At 34.5% G+C, this 7,860-nt stretch overlaps 1 pseudogene; it reads left to right on the top strand.

The window, feature by feature from the left end:
• Positions 1-788: 788 nt before the first annotated feature.
• Positions 789-2,283, top strand: LOC136276571 (uncharacterized; annotated as a pseudogene).
• Positions 2,284-7,860: the final 5,577 nt, after the last annotated feature.

Raw genomic sequence — 7,860 nt, 5'->3', positions numbered from 1 at the left:
ATACACCATTGTTATTTGTTTTTAAGAATTAAGTCAGGTACATGTATAGGTGCATCTATACAGTTATCATAAACACGATATCCAAAGTCCTGTTTTCTAGTTATTTGATGTATGTGAAAATGAGCCAAAAAATTATGAAAATTAAAGTGTGACTGTGTCACTACCTCAGTATGCAATACACCCAAGAAGAAGCCAATTAATCACAATAATAGTATATATTATATACTTTTGTGAAATCCGGTAATCTGATTGGTCAATACGAAGTCATTATTTTTTATAATGACCGCTGAAAGCGAATATTGACTCGCACGAGCTGTCTCGTTTTCACTTACGCTTCAGTCAAATATGGCGTCGAATACGAAAGCTCGCAGGTTTGCGAGTTTCAGTGAGGAAGATTTGAAAGAAATAGTAAACAACTCTGATGCCGAGAATACCAAAAAAAAATAAAAGGATAGCTGTAAACGTTTTTCGGGAATATTTACTTTCTAAGCAATTCAGTGCAGAATTCGAAGGCCTATAGTGTGAAGAACTGGATCGTCTGCTGGGGAGATTTTATGTTGAACTTCGAAATAACAAAGGGGAGATGTACAAAAAAAACACTCTCTTATCATATCGTCAGGGTATACAGATATTTTTGCAATCTATTCGACCAGACGTTGACATTATCAAGGGTCCATTATTCCGAGCGACAAACAATTTTTTCAAAGGTAGGACTTCCGATTTCATTTAATTAATACTATCAGCTCATGTTAATTTCCCGAATTATCTAGTCATTGAGCATACTCGTTTCAATATTTGATTATGAGGTATACTTAGAGGATTTAAAAATGTATTTGTTTCTTGACAACAAATATAGGGATGACAATGGAGTTGAAGAGGCAGGGGCAGGCTAACATTGACCATCACCCTCCAATATCTGATGCTGACTTGATAAAAATGTATGACAACCTTTCAAGCTCTGACTCGGCCCAGGTGTTGCAACACAAGGTAAGTTTTAAAACTGATAACAGCAAATGGTCATATTATAGATCACAAGCATTTATTATATAGATACTTTTTTATGATAGGTCTTTGTGGACATCATGACGCACTTTGGCAGAAGGGGCCGTGAAAATTTAAGAACTCTTCGAAGAACAGAATGTGGAGAAAATTCGAGATGAACAAACAAAGAATCATCAAGATGACAGCTGCAAAGCAGAGGGCAGAATGTATGAAATAAAAGGTATGTTCTAATACTTTATTTAAGTTAACAAAAGTTATATTAAAATTGAAAAAAAAAACCTGGTAATTATTTAAAAAAATTTAGATAGTGACCGCTGGCCCTTGAGGAGCTTTGTGAAACTAATCCGAAGATTGAACCCACAGTGCCCTTTTTTATTTCAGCAGCCACGTGCGGTACCAAAGGATAAGATACACTTCAATAATGTAGTTATAGGCCACAACAAGATGGGTAACATGATGAGTGTCATCAGTGAGGCAGCCTCCTTATTGAGGCGTTATATCAATCATTCTCTCCGGGCAACCACTGTCCACATTCTAGACAAAGCACGTGTGCCGAGTAGACATATCATGAGTATTACAGGGCACAAATCCAAAAGTTCCTTGAAAACTTACTCGGGCCAAACAACGGAAAGTACAAAATGTCTAATGTCAGAAACTTTAAGCGCACGTTCAGGAGTTGTGTCATCAAATTCCAAGTCTAAAGCATCATCCACCATTACCCAAGCTTCGTTGGCTACCAATGCTAATTTTGATACTGGGTTACCACTGCCAAAGCCCTGTTCTTCAACTTTGACGACTTGTAATGATGAAGCAACCTTGAATGATGGTTTAGACAATCGTTATGCAAACATTCCCATGCCAAATGTACCCGTTTTACCAACCATATACAATTGTTCAAATGTAACAATCACCTACAATATCAGTTTTAAGAGTAATCAGTAGACCAAGTATATTGGTAAAATCAGTAAAAGAAATAATTCAGGAATATTTATTTTAGTGTTGTTACTGTTATTAAATTTATTACTGTTATTGTTACACATTGTTTTATAAGTTGTTTTTATGTTGAAAATATTGACACTTTTCATTGCCAAGATAAAATGATACATATATGTGATATCTATTCTTTATTAATTTGTTATTCATGTTGTGATAGATTTACAATTATTGTTATTGTTGATTATTATGATTTCTGTCTTACAATATGAGGACTGCTGCTCAATGAAAAGAAACTCTGATTGTTAGGTTTGGAAGTAATATTCAATAAACTTTGAAACATTTTCATTCAAATTGTACTTTACAACAACAGCAAATCAATATCTCTGTAAACATTAAAAAGATATACATTGTACTCATAAATTTGGGATATTATATAATACAATAAATATGGACTCAATGCACGGTCAATATGCATTTATAATGACCCAGGATGACAGATATTGACCTCAGATACATGGAGGATATCGACCGAGGGCGCTAGATGGACTAAAATTTGTACTCTAGCAGCTATAGAAGTCTTTGGGAATAGGTGATCTGGTGAATTTAAGATTCATAAAGTGACAGTGAAATAGCAAAGTATGCTAAATTGTGTTTTGATGCTTATTGTTAATATCTTATATCCTAGACATACGTTTTACATTGAACAAATTAAAGAAATTTAGATTAAAAATTTGTATTTCCCAGTATTTCCAAGTTTAGTGAAAATCCGGAACGGGAAATACCGGTATTTACCACCGGTAATTCCCAGCACTGGTATTTCCCGGCCAACCCTGGTTTTTATTTTATTAGATCACGCCCGACCGAAGTTATCACCTCATATATAATACGCAAAGAATTGCTTCTTACTCCTTAATTAATTTCAACAAATCGAATGACCAAAACAGTAAGGAAACACTGTTAAGATTGAATGAATGTTTCAATGTATTCATAATTTTTTCTTAAAAGCGCTATGAAAAAGAAATTTCATCAACATTCTATGGGTTATATAATTAAGGTCTTCTTAAAATGCGAGTATTTCACAATGGGCTTATAAGAAGCACACACGGAATTTCATTTTGCTTAAATAGATGAGATGAAAGAGGTGCTACAGAAGTCTGACTGGGGCCATCAGAACACTGCCCTGTCCATCACGGTCCAATGACTCTTGATGTCCAGTCAAGTTTTAAACTGAAAAAGGGACAGTTGTTTCTAAAATCAAGTATGTTTCAAAAAACAAAAATTGATAAGTAATAAGAATTGCAAACAGATAAGATTATTTCCATCTATTCTGAATGACTAAAGGAATCAATAACAACAGACATGAAGACTGTGCAGACATTAAGATGCATCGTCCTCTGAGTAGAGACAGGATGTACACAATTTACCCAACCGCAGGAACAAAAAAGACCGTGTTCTGTGACATGACCACTGATGGAAGGGGGTGGACAGTGAATATAGATTTATAACGACACATTAAAACTCGTTTTGTATTGAATGAATTACACCATTCATATAAGATCTGTTCTTATTTGATGTAGTAAACATTTTTAATTGCAATGTTTGTTTCCAATACTTTGGACACAATAAATTGGTATGTTAGGTAATCCAAAGAAGACAAGATGGAGACACAGACTTTCTCCGGAAGTGGAAGGATTACAAAAACGGGTTTGGTCACGCTGAAGATGATTATTGGCTCGGTAAGTTACTGTAGCTCGATTTCAAGCAACGAAAGACTATCGACATGAACATTGTTTAACTATTTTTTTTTGCCAGGAAATGATACCAGTCATGCATTGACAAAGGATAAAAAACAGGTTCTCATGACTTACTTAAAGACATTTTCGAGGGAGAAAGGTCATTTGGCGTATTCCTCATTTTTTGTGGATAATGAGGCTAACGAATACAAACTGTCGCTTTGGGGGGTTTAATGGAACAAAAGGTCTAGGTATGTATGATTTCAAACATAGTGCTATTGTTTTGTTTAAGAAAATATCTTCATAATACCTCGAGTATACTAAGTAGTGGTGAGAATCATGATAAACATGAACCACCGTCAAAACGTTTTCATAAAAGTTTTCATACAAAAGTGTACAAAAACCAATGGTTCTGAAAATATGGGTCGTTTGGTACATTGTAATTTGAGAAAATAAAGAGGTAAAGGAACATTAGGATCTACATCTACTATCAGATTCAGGTGATGCACACTGTTTTTCTCTCCATTCAGGAGATAGTTTCGTTCATTCCAACAACGCATACTTCAGTACTGTAGATGTAGATAATGACAATAACAGAGAAGACTGTGAAGGGACCCACAAAGCAGGGTGGTGGTTCAATAGCTGCATATACGCCAATTTGAACGGAGTTTATATAAAAGCCTCCGAAAAGGATGGCACGGAGTTTTCGTGGTTCCACTGGAGAAACACGTGGAAGTCTCTGAAATCAGCGAAAATGATGATAAGGCCTCGGCAAAACGCCTAAAACAAGGAGAAATCGAAGCTAATAAAATTAGATAATGATGCAATTGTCGTTAGTGTTATCAATGTCACCATTTACTCACGAAAATAAATTATAGATATATTTAATTGTTTTTTTAAAATATTTTTAATTTTGCAATGCGTTGTGGCAACGCACTTTGAAAAAATTACGCTCTTTGAAAATTTTTTTCAAAGGGCGTTAAATTTTGGACAAAAACAACGCACTTTGAAATTTTTTTTCAAAGTGCGTTAAATTTTGGATCATGTTAACCTACTTTGAAAAGTTTTTCGAAGTGCGTTATGAAGGTACATCAACATTTTTTAGTATCGACAATATTAACGCACTTTGAAAAATTATTCCTTTATCAGAAATTCTGGAACTGAATTTCTAATTTGTTGATAGTAAGATGATTTGTTAACGCTCGTTAATCTAATTTACCGTATTTAGAACGGGGATGGGGGAGGTGGTAGTGGTTAACCAAAGATACAGGTCAAATACCAATCGTCGCATGAGAACCATATTGTTCTATCACCAAAAAGTTGATTTTGAGAAAATTGAACTCAAAGTTTGAGACCCTATATCTTTTAATGCATATGTCCAATTGAATTAAACCTTTAACATTTATATTTGTGGGAGTTATTTCTGTTAAAATAGACACTGTAGTTGGCTGTAAGGGTTCCAAAAATATCAAATTCGACGTTGTTCATTTGGAGATAGAACACTGTTACATAACCTTTTTGCATATCTATTGATAGTTACATTGTATTTGGAAATAGCACAAATTGGTTTTATGTATTATATCAAAATAAATCAAAGTACTGAAGAACTGACGGGAGTTGATTTTGTCGATGTTTGTTTATCTTAAATTCAATAATATGTTATTTTGCATGACAAGTACATGTAGTTTCTAATTTGTATTTGAATTACGCACATTTTTATATTAATATGAATTTTTGGACTTTTTCGACAAGAATGTCGAGAAACCCCCATATGAATCATGGTAAATATAATATTTAGAGTAAAATTAAATCAATCAAACTATGTATCAGTAATACAAAATATTTCTCGAAAATTGTATGGATCCAAGCAATGTTGAACACTAGTCTCGTTCAACCAAACGCTCGGCTGACACCGTAAATCTCCGACAAGCATTTAAAGAAAACAGCCGAGCGTCGAGTTGAACAAGACTATATTGAACTCTGGCGTAGGAATACATACGACTACAAAAAATATTCAAATTGTTCGTACCATTTAAAATCTGACTATTTTCAAGGTATTTATGAATACGATTCCTTGAAAAACAATGCTTTAGCATACATTACATCGAATTCATCAATCGTTTTCAAGAACTAAGTCTTGTCAGCAGCAATGATTTGTGCTGAGGTTCAAACACCGTTTCACTTTCGGTTTGTCTGCGTGACTGCATAGGAGAGTTGATTAAAATCAACTCCCAAAAATATATTTGGAGATACACAATATTGTATGAAAATAAAAAGTGACTAATTAATAAATAATACTTTTATTTTTAAGAAACTAATATATTTTCATAACTGGAGAATGGTATGCAGTTAGGTTATATAGCTTAGTTTTCTATTTTTTATTTAAAGTCGGGGGGGGGGGGATAATATGGATTCAAAAATAATTGAAAAAGAACCACAAAAATGTTTTGTTCTACTTTAATAGTAATGCTCAGAACAATGAGTTGCTTTTCTCAACATTAAACATAAGTTTGAACATCTAAATGATGCAAAATTGCAAAACTCAAAATGCTAGAAATTCAAAAATGCAACATTTTCTCATAACTAATTTCTACGTAGGAACAATTCAATGTTTTTCTGCTTGAAATATAAGTAGGTAGCTATTACTTCCTTTTCAAATGGCAAAATACCTCAAAGAATTCACGGTCTTGAAGGGGCATGAATCTTAACATAGATTCGAAATCATGTTTCTTTTCTTTGGAAAGAACAGGAGACTTTGAGATATTCTTTGGCAAAGGAAGATAAATATTTGGACATGGGTCCTTGCTTCTCGTAGTCTGACTTCTTATGGAAACATCTGTAAACTCTATGTCTGCAAAGGACATTTTGAACTGCACATGAAAAGGTTTCCCTGATACATACTGGATATGCTTTACTTTTGAGTATGGCACGTTACTAAATTTCAAAGTTGATGAAACTCTCTGAAAATTGTAGAAGTGGGATTTTTGTAATTGTATGACCTTTGAGTGCTTAGGCCTGATATTTCTTAAAACTCGTAGCAAAGAAACAGGACTGTAAATTTCAGATATTCGGAGGCCTTTTTCCAGGTGACTGTGAATGTTGTCAACTTCCTGGATGGAAGAGTGTCCAGGTGTACAGAACTTTTGAGCTATCTTATTTATGTTAGGGTTTTGGGACATAAAGGTCTTTAAGGCTAGAGACATCACAGAATTACGATTCTGTGGGACACAGGAATCAGACCACAGAATTATCGAGTTGACTTGTGGATGGTCCTTCAAGACAGCACTAAGGATAACTTGGAGGGCACTTGCAATTTCATTTGCGCCTATACCGGCAATGCATTCTGCCCATATTGCATTATATGCTTTTTTTATCTAATGAACAATGGGCAGTTAAATTGAAAACATTCAGTTTTCGCTTGTAGAAAAAATTAGAAACATTTGCTCTCGGACAAGTCAGGACATTCTGCAAATCAAAACAAAGGATGGCCTCTGTTTTGTTAGTTGATTTTCTGTCACTTTCTCGTTCTTCACGAGTTTCAGATTTATCTTTTTGATGCGCATCGAACTTTTCTTGCAATGTTCTTGTAACCTTGTTTGCATCTGTTTCCGCCTGATACTCCATACACTGATCACACCTATCTTTTTTTGGTACATGGAAGCCTAGGTTAAATTCTGTATTAAAGATATTGCGATACATGTGAGACTTCACAGGTACAACATCATTCTCAGCACACTTCTCAACGTAGAGATTATACATTTTAGACAAATTAAGATCTGAAGCAAGGTATTCCTTTGAAGAGGATGCTCTACAGTAATGAGATGGCATCCTAGGGAAGGACTCAATATGCTCTCTTATAAAGGTCCGTGCATCATCTGTAGTTCGTGATTTTGTGAGTTTACCTCTTTTGTCTGTGAACTCATTTCTAGCTGCCTTGTCATGAAACCACTCAATTCTTCTTTGACTTATGTCAATGGAACTTAAGTAAAATTCCTTACAAACTCTAACTTTTCCTCCCCCTTTACAAAAAAGTATCTATATGAGTATTTGCGTCTCGATTTAGCAGCTGTAGTTCTCACACGTTCTTTCACCGTCCGCTCTGTTGTTTTGGCATAAAATGCATTCTTTCCATCAACTGATAAATTCCAAAACTTGGTGAATATAACATCCCTTTCCTCGGATGTAATGT

This window comes from Magallana gigas, chromosome 6 (assembly GCF_963853765.1).
Source record: "Magallana gigas chromosome 6, xbMagGiga1.1, whole genome shotgun sequence".
Lineage (NCBI taxonomy): Eukaryota > Metazoa > Mollusca > Bivalvia > Ostreida > Ostreidae > Magallana > Magallana gigas.
Note: the sequence above shows the minus strand (reverse complement) of the source record. Positions and strands in the feature narration are given on the sequence as shown.